The sequence below is a fragment of the Carassius auratus genome, unplaced genomic scaffold (genome assembly GCF_003368295.1).
Source record: "Carassius auratus strain Wakin unplaced genomic scaffold, ASM336829v1 scaf_tig00001597, whole genome shotgun sequence".
In the NCBI taxonomy this organism is placed as follows: Eukaryota; Metazoa; Chordata; class Actinopteri; order Cypriniformes; family Cyprinidae; genus Carassius; species Carassius auratus.
The window spans coordinates 1-17,500 of record NW_020523373.1 but is presented as its reverse complement, the minus strand read 5'-3'; the positions used below and the strand labels follow the sequence as shown (position 1 = coordinate 17,500).

Genomic DNA, 17,500 nt, shown 5'->3' with positions numbered 1-17,500 from the left:
ATGTGATCTTCATGATGAATATTTCAGCGTCAGTGTTACCGCTGAAGGAGCACAGAGTTTATCATGACATATTCATGAGCGCCGGCTTGTGTTTCTCCATCTCTGTTCTTCTGAATGGCTGTAGGCTGTGTTTTCTCAGCGCTGTGTGTCTGTGCCAGTCTGGGAGGGTTGTAGCTCACAGGAAACCTGCCGTGGTTTCAGCCAATCCAAACACAGCGCTGAGTAAATAAACAGGGCGGGCACTGGACTCTGATGATAAGTTTATCTGTGTGTGTGTGTGTGTGTGTGTGTGTGTGTGTGTGTGTTAGTGTGTGTGTGTGTGTGTGTGTGTGCACGTGTGTGTTCACTATTTCACTAGTGCCAGTGTAATCATAGGATTCTCCATTATAGTATTTATTCAGATTTTAAAATTAGCTTTTATTTTTATATTTTATTTTAATTAGTAATTTTGTAATGTGCTTTTGTCATTCTATATATATATTTTTTTTAGTTTATTTTTTGGTAAATGTAGTATGTATGTTTTATAAAAAATATTTTATATAATATTTATATATATATATATATATATATATATATATATATATATATATATATATATATATATATATATATATATATATATTTATATAATATTTATATAATACGTATTTATTTCAGTTAGTTGCCAAAGCAACATTTCTGATTTATAAGTTTCTAAGTGTACGTTTTTCATCTTATAATATTAATATTATTACAAACATATTTAAACAAAATAGGGACAAAGCTTTATAGGAAAATGTTTGCATATTTACAATATTGACAAGGTGCAAAATACTTCAAGTACGGGAAAAACAATATTACAATATTAAACACTATAATTGTACATTTGTATATTTTTTTAAGCTTGCTTTAGGATTACTATTTATATAATAGTATAGTTTATTAATTATTAATAAATTGAATAAACCTTTATTTTTGTATTTTTTTTTTTTCAAATTTATTTTAAGTGCTTTGGTAATTGTTATTATTTTTAGTTTTTGTTAATGTTTATCTATATATTTAAATTAAAAAAATTTATTTCAGTTTTAGCAATTCTTGTATTTCAACTTTAAACTTGATTATTTTAGTTAGTCACAAAAAGCTACATTTCTAAAGTATTTTTATTTTATTTTACTTTATTTTATGTATTTTTTGTGAAGAATTGTGTGGTGGCCAGTATTATTTATGTACTATTATAGTTTTATTAATATTTTGAATTAGCTTTTAATTTTAAATAAACTTTTTGATTTGAGTTTTTATTTAATTTTTGTTTAAAATTTTTTTATATAGTTTTACTTATTGACAATAATACTGGTGTTTTTAATTTACATTTATTTTTTATTAGATTTTTTTACAACCTGTTACTTTTAGTAAATAAATAATGTGACGTAAATACAAGTAAAAATAAATGTAACTACGAAATATGATTAAAAGTCCTAAAAGCAGTCAAAGTCTCTCTAAGGTGTGGATGCTGTCATTCATCTGTCCCCGCCTCCTTGTGGGGGCGGAGCCACACGGACAGGCCCCTCCCTCTCTCTCTCTCCCATGCGTTTAGAGTTTCTTTCAGTGGAAACTCTCACAGATGAGTGAGCGAGAGGATGTCTCTCACACAGTAAAGCGAGCGCTCGTGATGTCGTGGGATTGTGGACTGAAGTATCTGTTTTCTCTTCCTCCGGTTCTGCAGCAGGCGGGCGTCTGTGCTCTCCGGGCTCCGGAGGACTTCTCCCGGCTGGAGGTGGTCCAGCGTCTGGCCAAAGATGGCTGTCGCTTCCTCCAGAACCAGAACTACCGGCTCCCGGACCGCTCCGCTCAGGTAGGACAGCCCTCGCTCGCACCTGACCCTGTTGGCATGGAAACAGCAGGTCAGGGGTCACGTTAGGAGGTCAGGTGAGGTGTATTTGAGATGCATGTAAAACACTTCTCAAGTCCTGTTTACTAATGGCGAGGCACTCTTAAAAATAAAGAAGCAGAAAGAGTTTGACAAGCTGATGTCACAGGCAAATAATACTATAAAAAATACTATTAATAGTAGTATTTTCCCCATTGTATTCATGCAAATTTATCTTGTTAAATAATTATTTGCAGTAAGAATAATATGGTATAGTTATTATTGTTGTTGTTTTTATTATTAATTGTTTTTAATCACTGTATTCATGCAATTTTATTTTGTATTTATATTTGCAATACATTTTAAATAATAATAATAATATCTTTCAAATGTATTCTTATTCACACCACTGCATTCATGCTAATTTGTTTTGCTAAATAAATAATTGCAATATATTTTCAATATTTATAATGTGTAAAAATAATAAAAGTGTACAGGCATAATAATAATACTAATGAAAAAATTATATTATTATTATTTACAATAATGCATTCATGCAAATCAATTTTGAAAATAGCAAATATTTTCTTGTCTTTTTTTGGACTGTCTAACTTAAAATGCTATTTGTTTTTCACTACTTAAGTCTAGTAATTATGCAAATTATACATGAAATAAGTGATTTACTTTATCTGTGAGCATGCAGTTGTGTTATCAGTATCTAGGAACCTCTGAAGAACCTGAAACAGCAAAAGCTTTATATCTCCAACACACTGTAAAGCACAGAACTGATAAGAAGGAGGCACTGGTGAAGTTTTATGTTGAGGAGTGTGTCGTGTGTGAGATGATGATCACAGATCTGAGAGTCTTCTGTTAATCACAGTGTAACCTGAGCCTCGCTCATGCATCAGCGTGGCTGGACTTGTCATCTCTCTGTGTGTCTGTCAGGGAGTCCTTGTTTCCTCCGATTAATCATTTCTCATGAATAAAACCTCTCTTAATCTGTGTGACTGAGCCTCGTGTGTGAAGTGAGTTTGGACCGCCCTGGGTTTAGAAAACACTTGATTTTTATCGAAACATTTAATATTCGAACTATAAATTGCAACTAAGAATGTTCTTAACGTAAAGGCGTTGTTGTGACCGGCTGCAGATCTTTCGGTAAACGCCCACTTTTCACGATCCAATCAACTCCAGAATGGTAAAATCAAGCCCCGCCCCTTAAAACTCAGGTTCCGCCTCTTTTAATCTAATTTTCTCTGTTTTCTCTCAGACATGCATCACTTTAAGGAATGCAATATTAAAATGTCAATGTTATTTATATACTATTATATTATGTATTGATATTTTAATAAGCGTTATTTTTATTTTTCAGTTTTCTATTTAGTAAATTTGTCATGCATGTTTGTAATTTGTATTAGTTTTTTTCTGCATTTCTGTTTATTTGTAACATTTTTGTATACGGTAGATATCAGTATTAATTTACTATTTATATACTATTATAGTATTAATTCACATTTTGAATTAGCTGTTATTTTTACATTTTCAGTTTTCATTTTAATTTTCGTGCAAGTTTTATGTGCTTTTTGTTATTTTCATTATTTTCTTTTTAACTTACATTTTTTGTATAAATATCAGTGTTAATTTAGCATTGTTTATATAATATTATAGTACTATTTATTCATATTTTGAATAGCCTTTAATTTGAATATTATTTACAATTTTGTTAATTTTGTTATGTGCTTTAAATATTTTTATAATTATTATACATTTTCTATTTAGATTTAATTTTGTATAAGTGTATTAATATCAATGTTAATTTAGTATGGTTTATATATTATTTAAGTATGCATATTTTGAAATAGCTTTTCTATTTAAGTTTTTTTTTATTATATAATTTAAGTTTTAGTCATTTTTACATTTCATCTTAATCTTATTTTATTCCAGTCAGTTCCCAAGGCAACATTTTTAATTTTTGCTTAATATCAAACCTACAAAACCAAATCTTATTTAATTTCTGTTAACAAAAAAGTTTTTTAATAGTTGTTGCTTTAGTTTAAGTTAAGAAAAGCATATATATATATATATATATATACATATTATATATATATTAATACCATTTTATATCTACTGTGAGTGGCACTTCCAGTCTTCACTTGTCTGTAGCAAAATAATGCCATTTATTTTGATTGACAAGTGAAGTCAAGAGTAAAACTATCATCCTGAAAGAAAGAATACCAACAGCTTTCTGTAGCGTAATGTTCTCCATTCCTTCTGAAAGAGATAAAGTTCTCCAGATCCCTCAGGAACCGTGACATAATACAGCTCATGTTTGATTTGGACAGAAGTGTTGCATTGTTTCTTTTCATGAATGTGTGGTTTTAGGCCTGCAGACGCAGAGACTGAAGAAGAGCTTCGTTCATTCATCTTTTCCTTAAAAAGATCTCCACGCAGCCCTTGTACTCAAATCATTATATAAAGGGATTTCCTTCAGGAGCAGGGCTGGAGCCGTGACTTTAGGTGGAGTTTGTTTGGTGTGTTTCGCTCCTGTTGCATTGTTTAGAGGAAAGATCGCGTCCTTTGGTTTTTACGGGTTCATGGGAGTTTTCTGTGCAACTTTCTGGCATGATTAAGGAAACAGCACACACACACACACACACACACACACACACACACTATCGCTCTCAGTGCAGGAACACAGGAAGGGAACAGTGAGTGCTTCCTCTCTCCTTTCCTGTCCTCTCTTCGTGAGCGCTGGACGTCAGCGAGGTCTCTGGCCTGCTTCTCCACCCAGCGTGAGAACGAACATCAACCCCTGACCACAGGACAGGTGGAGACTTAAACACACACCTCTGTCCCGCTGATGATCCACAACTGCAGCTCACACACTGTAACAACAGCTGCTCAAGCTAGTGACGCTTTCTTGGGAACTAAAATATGCTTAAGGATTATTAAAACAGGCATTTGACGATGCAATTAATTCTTAATAATTAATTAATAATTAATTCTGCTCAACAAGGCTGCATTTTATTTGATCAGAAATATAGTAAAAATTGCAAAATATTATTTAAATTTAAAACAGCTGTTTTCTATGTGATTATCTGTTAAAATATAATTTATTTCTGTGATGCTGCGCTGCATTTCCAGCATCATTCCTCCAGTCTTCAGAGTCACATGATCTTCAGAAATCATGAAAATATGATGATTTACTGCTCGAGAAACATTTCTGATTATTATTAATGGTTAAAACAGTTGTTCTGCACAAATATGTTTGTGGAAACGGTGATATATTTTATTTTTCAGAATTTTTTGATGAACAGAGAGTTCAGAAGAACAGCGTTTATTTGAAATAGAAATCTTTTGCAACATTAGAAATGTCTTCACTGTCACTTTTGATCAATTTAATGCGTCTTTGCTTAATAAAAAAAATATTTCTTAAAATATATTTTGCATGGTAGTATAGTTAGTGCTTTAAATAAAAAAATTATAATTAGCCACTAAAACCTGAAATGGATTGTATAATAATTTATGAAATAGATAAAAACATAAATAAATGTTTATTAAATATATTGTGGCCTTTTATTAAAAATATATGTGAGATTTGCTAAAGATTGCATGTAACTTTTTTTTATTAAAATATACGTTTTTCTTTTTTTTTTAGATTTTTAAATCCTTTTTTCTACTGAGACAAGGTAATATCAGTTGTTGTTTTTTTTGGTTTGGTAAAGCAAGATTTAAAGATTTTGGTTTTGAATCTCAGGGTATGCATGAACTGATAAAATGCGAACCCTGAATGCTTTTAATAAAAGCATCTGCCAGATGCATAACTGTACTGTAAATGTAAGACTGAGAGGAAGGAGAGATCAGGTGATGAGGTAACGTCCCGGAGAACCATGGATGGGGTTTTCCTACAGGAAGCGTGCGGTGGGAAGCTCTGGTTTCATGCGTCTGTAGTAATCTGATGAGGTTATGATATAATCGGGTTGAGCTGCTGGTTCTGGGTGAGCGCTGGACCATCATTATCTCATTATCAGCCTGTGGTTACAAAATGACGCCAAACATTATAATTGACTTTCCTGACCAGATTCAACATCCCAGGCTTTTTTAATGTTATTACTTTATTATTGTGTTCCTGCAGATCCTATGAGACTCTAATAATTCACAATGTACCGCTTCTGTTACGTAATGCTCTCACTGGAAGAAATGCATCTTTGGTGCATTGAGGTTTAAATGCGTGCACACATAAGAGCAGTACTCAGCATGTTGATTTTGGAAAGGCTCTAGAGGAACAACATGGTCAAAGCAGATCAACTATTTGTTATCGTTTGCATCGCCAGCTTTTTTTTTCCCAGCAGCATTCGTCCTGGTGTTTGTTAATGTAGGTGTTTTTCCATGGAGTTGCGTAACTGCTGTAAAATCTTTATTAGTGTTGCTTTTTCTAAACACATTTGCAGGGAGGAGCCATCTGATATCCACGTTTGCTTTGGAGCGTTCCGGGAATGTTTGGGAAACATTCCGTGTTTGTTTTCGGCTTTGAATAATTTTGCGGTCAGACTGGGAGTGTTTTTGGAATCTTCATCTTTTTTTTGAATTCCGGTGAAGTTACAGAGAATTCCGAGGGGGTCGTGATGTTCATTAGGAGGTCAGAGGTCATGTTTGTGTCTGTCTGTTCATCTGTTTCCTGTCCCGGCGGTCTGATGATTGACAGGTGCCTCCTGCGGCGTCCCAGCATCCTTTGCTCCACAGGAGGGCGTCTGAGTGTCCAATCATCCCTCACTCACAGTCTCGCAGGCAGCAGACTCTCGACTGGAGGTCGTTCGGCGATGAAGGAGAGTTTTAGTTGCTTGATGCTGTATATTGTTCCAGAACATTTTGTCCAGGGTTTTGAACCAAACCGAGGATGATTGCGTCGATTGCATGAAATGCTTGCTTTTTAATTTTTTGTGTGTGTGTGTATTTATTAAAGAGGAAAAGAAGTTGGTTGGAACATATTTGAAGGACTTGTTCTGTTTAAATAGCTAAGTGTTTAGTTTACAACTCAGACGCCAAATCAGCACAAGTGAAGTTAGGCTCATGAAAGCGGTCAGGAAGAGGAGGCTAAATGTGACCCTGGAGTCTCAAGTGTCAGTTTCTCTGAATTGAGATTTATACATCAACTGAAAGCTGAATAAATAATATTTCCATTGACGTATGGTTTGTTAGGATAGGACAATATTTGGAGGAGATGCAACTATTTGAAAATCTGGAATCTGAGGGAGCAAAAAAAACTAAATATTGAGAAAATCATCTTTAAAGTGTCCGAATGAACTCTTAGCAATGCATGATGTTAATAATCAAAAATTACGTTTTGATGTATTTATCGTTGGAAATTTAATGATCTTTACATAATATCTTAATGATTTTTGGCATAAAATAAAAATCTGTAATTTTGACCCATGTTTTTTTGACTATTGATACAAATATACCCCAGAGACTCAAGACCGCTTTTGTGCTCCAGGGACACACATTATTACTTTTTAAAATAAAATCACCATCAATTAAGTTTCATCAAGAAACATATTGACATAAAAGTAGATATACATACTTAAAAGTAAACACACACACACACGGATATATACAGTATGTATATATAATTTTATCATGTTGGAGAAAAAACAGTGTCATGAAAATAGTGACTGAATTAGATTTTAACAGTTATGCAAATTATGATTTCCTGTTTTTCATTTGATTTTCATGATTAAATATGACCCAGACATTTCTTTGAGATCCACAGATCTCATATAATTTTTTTTTCTCATTATAAAAAAAAAATAAATAAAAAATGAGCACATATTCAAGGATAAATTAAATTTATCAATAATTTAATATTTTTTTTATTAATAAAGTGCCAGTAAAGACATTTATAATGTTACAAAAAAATTATTTTTCAAATAAATGATTTATTTTTCGTCAAAGATCATGGTTTCTGTGATAAAATGAAGCAGCACAACTGTTTTCTACACTGATGATATTCAGAAATGTTTCTTGAGCAGCAACTCAGCAGATTAGCATGATTTCTAATTGATGCTGAAAATTCAGCTTTGATCACAGGAATAAATTAAATTTAATAGATATTCACATAAAGAACAGTTATTCTAAACGGTAAAAACATTTAAAAATATTACAGATTTTACAGATTTTTTTTATAAAAAAAACAAACAAAAAAACTGCAGTCTTTGTGAGCAGAAAAGACTCTTTCAAAAACATAAATCTTTTTAATGAGTTCAAAGCTAACAGACATGTACTAAAAGCCTCAAAACTCCAATTTAAATTCCACGAGGTCGTTATTTTGGGGCATATTTTGTGTCATCATGTATTCTCATTTCTTTCGAAACGGTGTTAAACTTGAACCCTTGCAGAAGTGACTGGAGGCAGTTCAGTTCAGAGTCGAGCAAGTCATCACCCGTCTGACTCCGCCCCCTTCTCCCAGACAGACAGATGCTCATGTGTGGGCGGAGCTTATGACCTCACTCACCTCTAAAGGTGTTCAGTCAGAGATTGAGTCACTTCAGCGGATGCTCTCTTGGCATCAGTCACAGATGTGCCGTCATCGTTTTGTGCATTTGAACCATTAATGCTGTGTGTGTGTGTGTGTGTGTGTGTGTGTGTGTGATATTCCTAATCCTTTTCCTGCCTTTCATCTTCCTCAAACACTGTTGTCCAGACTCGTCTGAAAGTGCAAAAACACACTCAAACATGTCAAATGTTTTTGAGTGTACTATTTCTTTAACGTCTATTTAAGTCGGATAACCGCTGTGTTTTGGTGTGTAACTGATTCGTGCTGATTGTGAATCGGTTGTGTGTCGTTCTCTCAGGCGCAGGGTGAAGGTGCTGTGCGCGTCTGTCTGAAAGAGAGAGGTCAGGATGTACTGGTCCTCCAGAGAGTCCCGTCAGATCCTGCATCTCCTCAAACAGCCGGAGTCAAAGACGAGGACGGAGACAAGAGGTGAGGCCACACCCCCTTCATTTACATATCCTTAAGCACCGTCCCTCCTCCAATCGGTCGCTCTCTCTCGAACACATTCCTGATGTTTGCTTCCTCGTTACAGCTTGAGGAGGATCCGCTGACAGCTTGTGTGTGCATGTTTCTTAAGATGTGTTTGTGTGCGATCTGTGCGTTTCGCTGCACACAGAGTGTTTTCAGGTCGGTGTAAGTCTGTCCAGGAGTCGATGGACCGCCAGACTCTTCTGAAACTCAGACCCGTCACACTTGTGCAGGCGGAGGAGGATGAAGACTGGGAGCACAGCAACACGTTTGACATCCCTCACTTCCGTTACATCGATGAGGACGAGGATGAGGATGAGGATGAGGATGAGGATGAGGATGGTTGTGTTGTAAACAGACGGCGCTGGAGCGACTCTTGTTGGACGTGTTCCTCCTCCTCTGAGGGCGAGTACCCATCCGACTCTTCCTCTTCTGCTGTGTCCCGCAGGTACAGGGTGGTGTCCGGGACGCCTCAGAAGATCCTGGAGCACCTGCTGAGTGACCTGCGTCTGGACGAGCTGCAGGGGGCGACGGTGAGCAAAGAGGCGGGTGAGTGACAATCTGACATTCGGCTGTGATATTATCAGATAACAATGCATTTTAATTCATCAGAACTTCATTCGTTTGATATAGATAGTGCAAGATTTACTATACTAGATAACTTATTCTTCAACTTATACTTAAATTATATTACATATGAAATACATTTTTATTTCTAATAAAAAAAGTTACATAATTTTTATAATACAGAATAATAATAATTTAAATATCTTATATAAGAACTGTTTTATTACTATTTTACGTTAACATAAGATAATGAATTTACAATAATTATAATCATTACAGTTGCAATACAGTAAATGTATATTTTAATGCATATTTCTATCTTTCTATCTGTTTAATCTATCGGTCTGCATAACATATATATTAATTTATATTATTTATATTTTAATAATTAATTAATTTATACACACACACACACACAAAAGTAAAAATATAATATGAATGCATATATTTTTAATTTTATATATTAATAGTAGTGTATCATATAATATGTATTATATAAACTTAGTACACAATATAATATACATACATATATACGTTTATAATAAATATTTTAATATATATTTTAATAATTAGCTAATTATATTATATACTTAATATTAGATAATACATTATATATTATTATATTGTATACGAAGTATAAATAATACATACTATATAAAATACTAAATGATATTAAGTAAAAAATAATGATCTTTGTGGCCAGTGTTCAGGTGAACTCTTATCAGTAATTCAGCACGTGGCGTGTCAGAACGCCTCTGTCCTCAAACACGTCAGGAATGCTTTGTTTCTTAACGCCGACGGGTTTCTTTTGCTTTCTGGTGTGACTTCTGAGGATGTTTCTGAAGTTGTGCATGCAAAACCTTTCAAAAGACCTTTTATGCATGCAAAAGCATCATTATTCAATGAGTGTGTATGCATTCTGATAGCAAGTGTGTGTTTAGTTTCTGATGCTCGGATGAGGTTATTTAGTCAATGCAATGCATTATCTAATCCAACATGCAATGCAAATTCACAGCAGTTTCTCTGTAAGTCCTCTGCAGTGCAGTATAGTCTCGTTTAAAAGTTCACATGCATTTAACTAACAGTTTTTAGTGTTTGCATTGAATTAAAGACCCCAAATACAGAGAAAATGCTGAGTGTAATGTGAGGTTTCACCAAACCAGAGAAAAGCAGCAAGATAATGGGTTTTTTCCTGTGTGCATGCGTGTTTGTGCATGTGTATATTTAATGTATGAGTGTAATTCAATGACCCTTGTGTTTTGTATAACACACCCAAAGGCCATAAATTATCCCGGCAGTGCAGTGCATCCTGGGTAATTACCGGTGTGTTGGCAGCTCTGTGTAGCATTAAATGAGCTTCAAGCCAACAAAAGGAGAGAAAGACTTTGTTAAAACCCAATAGTGTGAGTTTTACCTCAAGCGCATGTGTTTTTGGGGTGGTTTCTCATCAGACACTCGCTGATATTAGATTAGATTGTTTTTAAACGGTGAACGCTTAAGCAGCCTGGTGATGATGTACAGTGAAATGTCAAGCAGGTAAGAATGACTCTGTTCAGACATGCGTCGCTGTTCGGTGATAATTGTTCAGAGACTCGCTGTGCTGCTGGAGTCAGAGGCGTCAGGGGTGTTTCAGAAGAGACCTCATCAGAAATCATCAGGAGTTTGAACGAGAGTCAGATCGAGCGGCTTTAACAGCGAGTGATGGGCTCAGTCTGACGCAGAAACTTGATCAAAGTCTAAACTTTACAGGTATTAAAAGAAGAAGAGATGATCTGAAGGAAATGCATTTTTTAATTGTTTTGGTAACACAAACATTTGATTAGAAGACCGACTGCATATCTTTACACAATATGTACTACTGTAAAAAAAAAAACATTTTTTGTATTTTTATAATTTTTTTTAAAGCTATTATTTTTTGATAAATTAATCTATACATATTATATAAAATATTAACAGAATTGTAAATCTATTTGTTATATTTTAATTATTTAAATATAATATTTAGGACTGTCAGTAAAACTGTGTTTTACACAATATGAACAAATATTTTATATTTAAGTATTTAAATATTTTTTTAGAATTTAATTATATATATATATATATATATATATATTTTACACAATATAAATGCATATATATTACATATATAATATAACATGTATAATAAATAAATATTTTATATTTATGTATTTAAAAATATATTTTTTTATTATTTTTTCTTTTGCAAGTGGGTTGAATTGATTTATTCAATATATTTTATATTTATGTACTATTTTTATTACACACACACATATATATATATATATATATATATATATATATATATATATATATATATATATTGTGTAAGTGTTTTACACAATATTAATGCATTTATACTACATATATAATATAACATTTATAATAAATATTTCATATTTGTATAAAACAAAATCTATTGAAGACTCTCTTTGGTGCTTTGGAGTGAAAATGTTTTATTAGTGACATTTAGGAGCTGATTTGCATATTCATATTCATTAGTTCGGAGTCTAAGCAGAGGTTTTGGTCTTTGTCTGAAGTTCAGATCCATCTAATATCATTGAGAGGTTTGGTGAAGTAACTTTCCCTCAACAGGAAATGCAGGAGGAGTTTTGATCCAAACTCTTAGTGAGGCATGTGTGATCACTCAGCACTAATGAGTCTTCCAGGAGAGTGTGTTAATATCTTCATCTGTTTCAGAGACACTTCTGGACGACTTCCTGCTGACGTATCTGGTGTTCATGTCCACCAGTGAGCTGTGTCAGGCGCTGCTGGGACAATATCCTTCAGATCACACCAAACACAGCCATCCAGAGCCTTTCACACACTGTAGATCATGTAGAGACTCAGTGTGTTTGATAACTGAGCTGAAGCCGTGTGTGTGTGTGTGTTTGTGTGTGTGTGTGTGTTGTTGGTCTTTAACTGGATCTCACCTACTGTACGAAGCGCTGTCGGGGGAAGGAGGAGGGGAAGGAGGCCCTCTACAGGAAGAGGAAGGTACTGCACCTGGTGTCTCAGTGGAGCACGCTGTACAAGGACTTCCTGCGAGACGAGGAGAACGTCAAGCTCTTCATGAAGGTCAGACACAAACATCAGGCTTCAGGGGAATCTGTGTGTTACTGACGGGATTTGATAACAGTGGCAACATCTGTTTTTAACATCGGTCATCTGATCTGTGTTTTCAGAAGAGGATATGATGGAGAGAAACGTGTGCGATGATGGTTAAAAAATATGTAAAATAAGCACGTATTACAAGATGTGTTCAAATGAAAAAAAATGTTTTACTTAATATTTTAAAAAAATTGCAAGTCTGTTTTTAAAAATGATATTTAATATAAAAAATATTATTTTAATATTTTAAAATATTTTTTTCAAGACGGTCAGTGAAAGTTGTACCAGTATTTAACATTTTCATTTTTTTTATTTAGATTAGTTTATTAATTTATTATTGTAATATTTTAAAAACTATTTTTTTATAAACTGTCAGTGATATTTTACTTGCACAATAATTACTTATATTTCTATTAATGTTTTTATAGATATATAATATTTTATATATTTTTTTATATTTTAATGTAAGACTGTCAGTGATATTTTACACTATATTTATTAAAAATAAAAAATGATTTCATGTTTATATTTGTATATGTTTGAATATTTGAATCCAAAACTGTCAGTACAGCATTTAATCAACATATTGTAGATTTATTATTACTGTTTTATATTTAGATATTTATATAATATATAATAATTTTTATTCAAGACTGTCATTATTGTTCTCTTAATGCATTTGTGTACTGATATCATCTAGCGTGCACTGAGGGAATGCACACTATTATAGGGTACATCCCCAGTGCATGCTGGGTAATAAACTGCTTGCAAGGTCAAAACACACATCAGTCGGCATCCAAACGTGTTTTTCTTCAGAATTCTGCTTTTATATAGAGAGAAAGAAATGTGATTTTAATAGGGTTTATTACACAGTTGTGTTTGTTTAACTATGAGCACACAGGGTCCAGACGAGTGTTTGAGTTAGTGGTGATTACTGTTGATTACTATTGTTTTGCATTAATAAATGCAGTTACTAATAATCTTACATGTTTATTTCTTCATAATGCACATTTGAGAGTAAAGAGCTGAGCTGAGATGCATATAATATGTACTTTTATTAACAACAGTAACATGTGCTAAATATATATGGAACAATTTTTATTTATGTAATGTACCGTTATTCTTTATAGCATGCTTTACTTGCTTTATGTGTGATTCAGTCACAAATCGAAGGAGATTTTGTGTTTTGGTAGTGGTGTGTTGTTATTGTTAGCTATAACTAAACTAAAATATTTTTGTTAATTTTTAAATAAAATAATTCAATTTAATTAAGTTAAAACATGTTTAAGGTAAAATAATTAATTAATGATAAAAAAAATAAATTAAATTAAATTGCTAAGAATTCATTTAGACAACTTTAAAGATCTCAATATTTAGATTTTTTTGCATCCTCAGATTCCAGATTTTCTAATAGTTGAATTTCCTCAAAATATAGTTCTCCAAACAAACCACACATCAATGAAGAGATGATTTATTCAGCTTTCAGATGATGCAGAAATCCCAATTCCGAAAAATTGACACTTAAGACTTGTAAGGTTTGTGCGCAGGGTCACAAATGTGATACAGTTGTAGCAAACCTTCGCATTTTATATTATTTTATTAATTGATACATTGCATTAGAAGGCAGTTCTGCTGTAAAAGTCCGGTTCTTGTTGTTACACATTCATCCCAACGGCAGAAGTTACTGATTCTGATCAAGCACTGCTCGATCAAACACTAATGTAGATCTCTCTTCTTCTTCTTTTGCAGACGCTGTATCGATACGTGCTCGAAGACGTCTATGAGTTCCCTCGCTGGAGAAAGACCTGAAGGAGTTTCAGAAGCTTCTGCGACGGAGACAGTGAGACACACACACACACACACACGCACACACACACGCACACACACACACACACACACACACGCACGCACACACACACACACACACACGCACACACACACGCACACGACACACACACACACGCACGCACACACACACGCACACACACACACATACAGACAGACACGCACACACACACACACACACACACACACACACAGACACACACACAGACACAGACACACACACACACACACACACACAGACACAGACACAGACACACACACACACACACACAACCACACACACACACACACACGCACACACACACACACACACACACACACACACAGACACACACACAGACACAGACACAGAGACACACACACACACACACACACACACACAGACACAGACACACACACACACACACACACACACAACCACACACACACACACGCACACACACACACACACACACACACACACACACACACACACACACACACAGACACAGAGACACACACACACACACACACACACACAGACACACACACACACAGACACACACACACACACACACACAGACACACACACAGACACAGACACACACACACACACACACACACACACACACAACCACACACACACACACACACAGACACACACACACAACCACACACACACACACACACAGACACACACACACACACACACACACACAAACAGACACATACACACACACACAGACACACACACACACAGACACACACACACACACACACACACACATACATACACAATATGAACTCCAACACTTCTAGTTAATATAAATGTATTTAATGTCTCAGTCATTTCTCAAGGACAGAAATGAGATTAAATAGAGAGCAGATCAACCTTAACTCTCATATAAATGAATTATACGACTCTATAGTCTGTTTTTATTTCTTCTAATGAACTTTTGGGAGAAAGGTCTGCGACAAACATCTGAAAATATTGATAGTTGTGTCTCCTGAGCTGTAAAAGAGCAGTTCTTAAATCATTCAGTAAATCTCAAGATTTGGCTTTCGTCATGGCTTCAATAAAAAAGCAACATTTGACACATTTCTACAGCCGTGAAGGTGAAGGTGTCTCTAAACCGCTCTCTCTTTCTCTCTCTCTTTCTCTCTCTTCCCTCAGTACGCTGGACGACTATTCTCCACACCAGAAGGTGACAGAGAATTTACCCAAAAATGAACATTTCGTAAACTGAAAAAAATTACTTGACAACTAAATATTCTCACAAAGATGTATTAAAGATGAAAATAAAATATATTAGTTATTTTAAGATGATAATAGATGGGGAACGCTGATCTAATGATCTCTGTGGTTCCAGAATAAAGCTGTGTTCCAGCAGCTGAGTCTGAAGGAGAACAGCGTCTCTCTGAGAGGATCAGTCCAGAGTAAAGACGGTAACACGTGTTTGTTTTCACACAGGGGTCTCTCCAAATATATACTGACTTATTAGAAACCAACGCTGAACTATCATCTACAGTCAAAGTTCAATAAAGTTTGAAAATATATATGTATTTAAATTTTATATTTGAATATACAAACCCAAATTTTGTATAATATAATAATATAATATAATATAATATAATATAATATAATATAATATAATATAATATAATATAATATAATATAATATAATATAATATATATTATGCAAATTCCAATTTTTATATGTTTTATTATATTATTATTTTTTATTACATTGAGAATTTGTGGGAAAACATGCTTATTATTTATTATGTATAGAGTATGTAACATTTAGCAAAAAATAAAATAAAATCGATTTTTCTTAATTCAATTAATATATATATATATATATATATATATATATATATATATATATATATATATTTATATATATATTTATAACTGTCTCATAATAATGAATAAATTTAATAAGCACAAAAAATGCTCTTTTTAAAATATTTTCAATTTAATAAAATATGTACATAAAACAAACAAATCAAATGTAAAACAAAAATTGTAATTTAAAATAATAGTAAAGCTTAGTAGTACAAAATCTCCTTTATGCAAATATAGATTTAAATAAATAGTAAATGTACATATTATTTGGTATAATACAGTTTTTTACAGACGCTAGGACACATTTCTCAATACTTAGGTCACTTTTGCCAAACTCTTCACACAGTGAGCACAACAGAAGTCTGTGTGAGCTAAACTGTGGATCAATTATCATTGCTTTGGCACAAAATGCATTCAGTGAGTGGCGTCTGTACTTCCCGGTCAGAGAGCACCTGTCCATCAAAAGCTCACTGTCCAATCAGAGTAGATCACTGTTAACCCCGCCCCCGCGAGAAGTTTGTGTCAAAACTCCAAACGAAAAACTGCGAAGCAAAAGTGAAATCTGTGGCAATGAATTCAGAATCCACGATCAGCGAAAACGAATCTTTGAAAAACATTAACAAAGAATGAAGTATATTTGAAGAGCCTGATAAATTTGTGCGACTGAGTTCATTTTTTTCATTTTCATAGTGTTTTTCTTCTTTTGTAATGGCATATGTTTGATAGTTTCTGAAAAAGTTACGTTCAGTTTTATCAAGTTCCGTTCATTATTATTGAATTAAATGTAATTCCATAGTTGTAGTGGCATTTTGATGTGAAATGAACTTCTTTGCCAAGCTGAAAGTTGGTTAGGAGAACTGTGTGAAGAGTTTTTGTAAAAGTGACCTGAGTATTGAGAAGTGTGTCCTAGCGTCTGTTAAAAACTGAATTATATAGATGCTAATAAAATGTAAATGAATCTCTCTTTAAAATATGATGTCATTTTTTTCACTCTCTGATTTTGGGATGAAACATGAATCCAGACTAAGGCTGCAAAAAAATGAAACATTTCTGAAACTCTCCGGGGATTTTGTTTTGGGGGAAACTTTTGGAAATTTTGCACCCCAATCCAGACCTACTTTACCTCTTTCTCTCTCTCTGTGTGTGTGCGTGTGCGTCTCTCTCTCTGTCTCTGTGTGTGGTGCGTGTGTGTGTGTGTCTCTCTCTCTCTCTCTGTGTGTGTGTGTGTCTCTCTCCGTGTGTGGTGTTGTCTCTCTCTCTCTCTCTC

At 33.8% G+C, this 17,500-nt stretch overlaps 1 pseudogene; it reads left to right on the top strand.

Annotated features, from left to right (window-relative positions):
• The window catches only part of LOC113069454 (rap guanine nucleotide exchange factor 5-like), a 39,348-nt pseudogene extending 23,460 nt beyond the window's left edge, over positions 1–15,888 (top strand).
• The last annotated feature ends 1,612 nt before the right edge of the window (positions 15,889–17,500 follow it).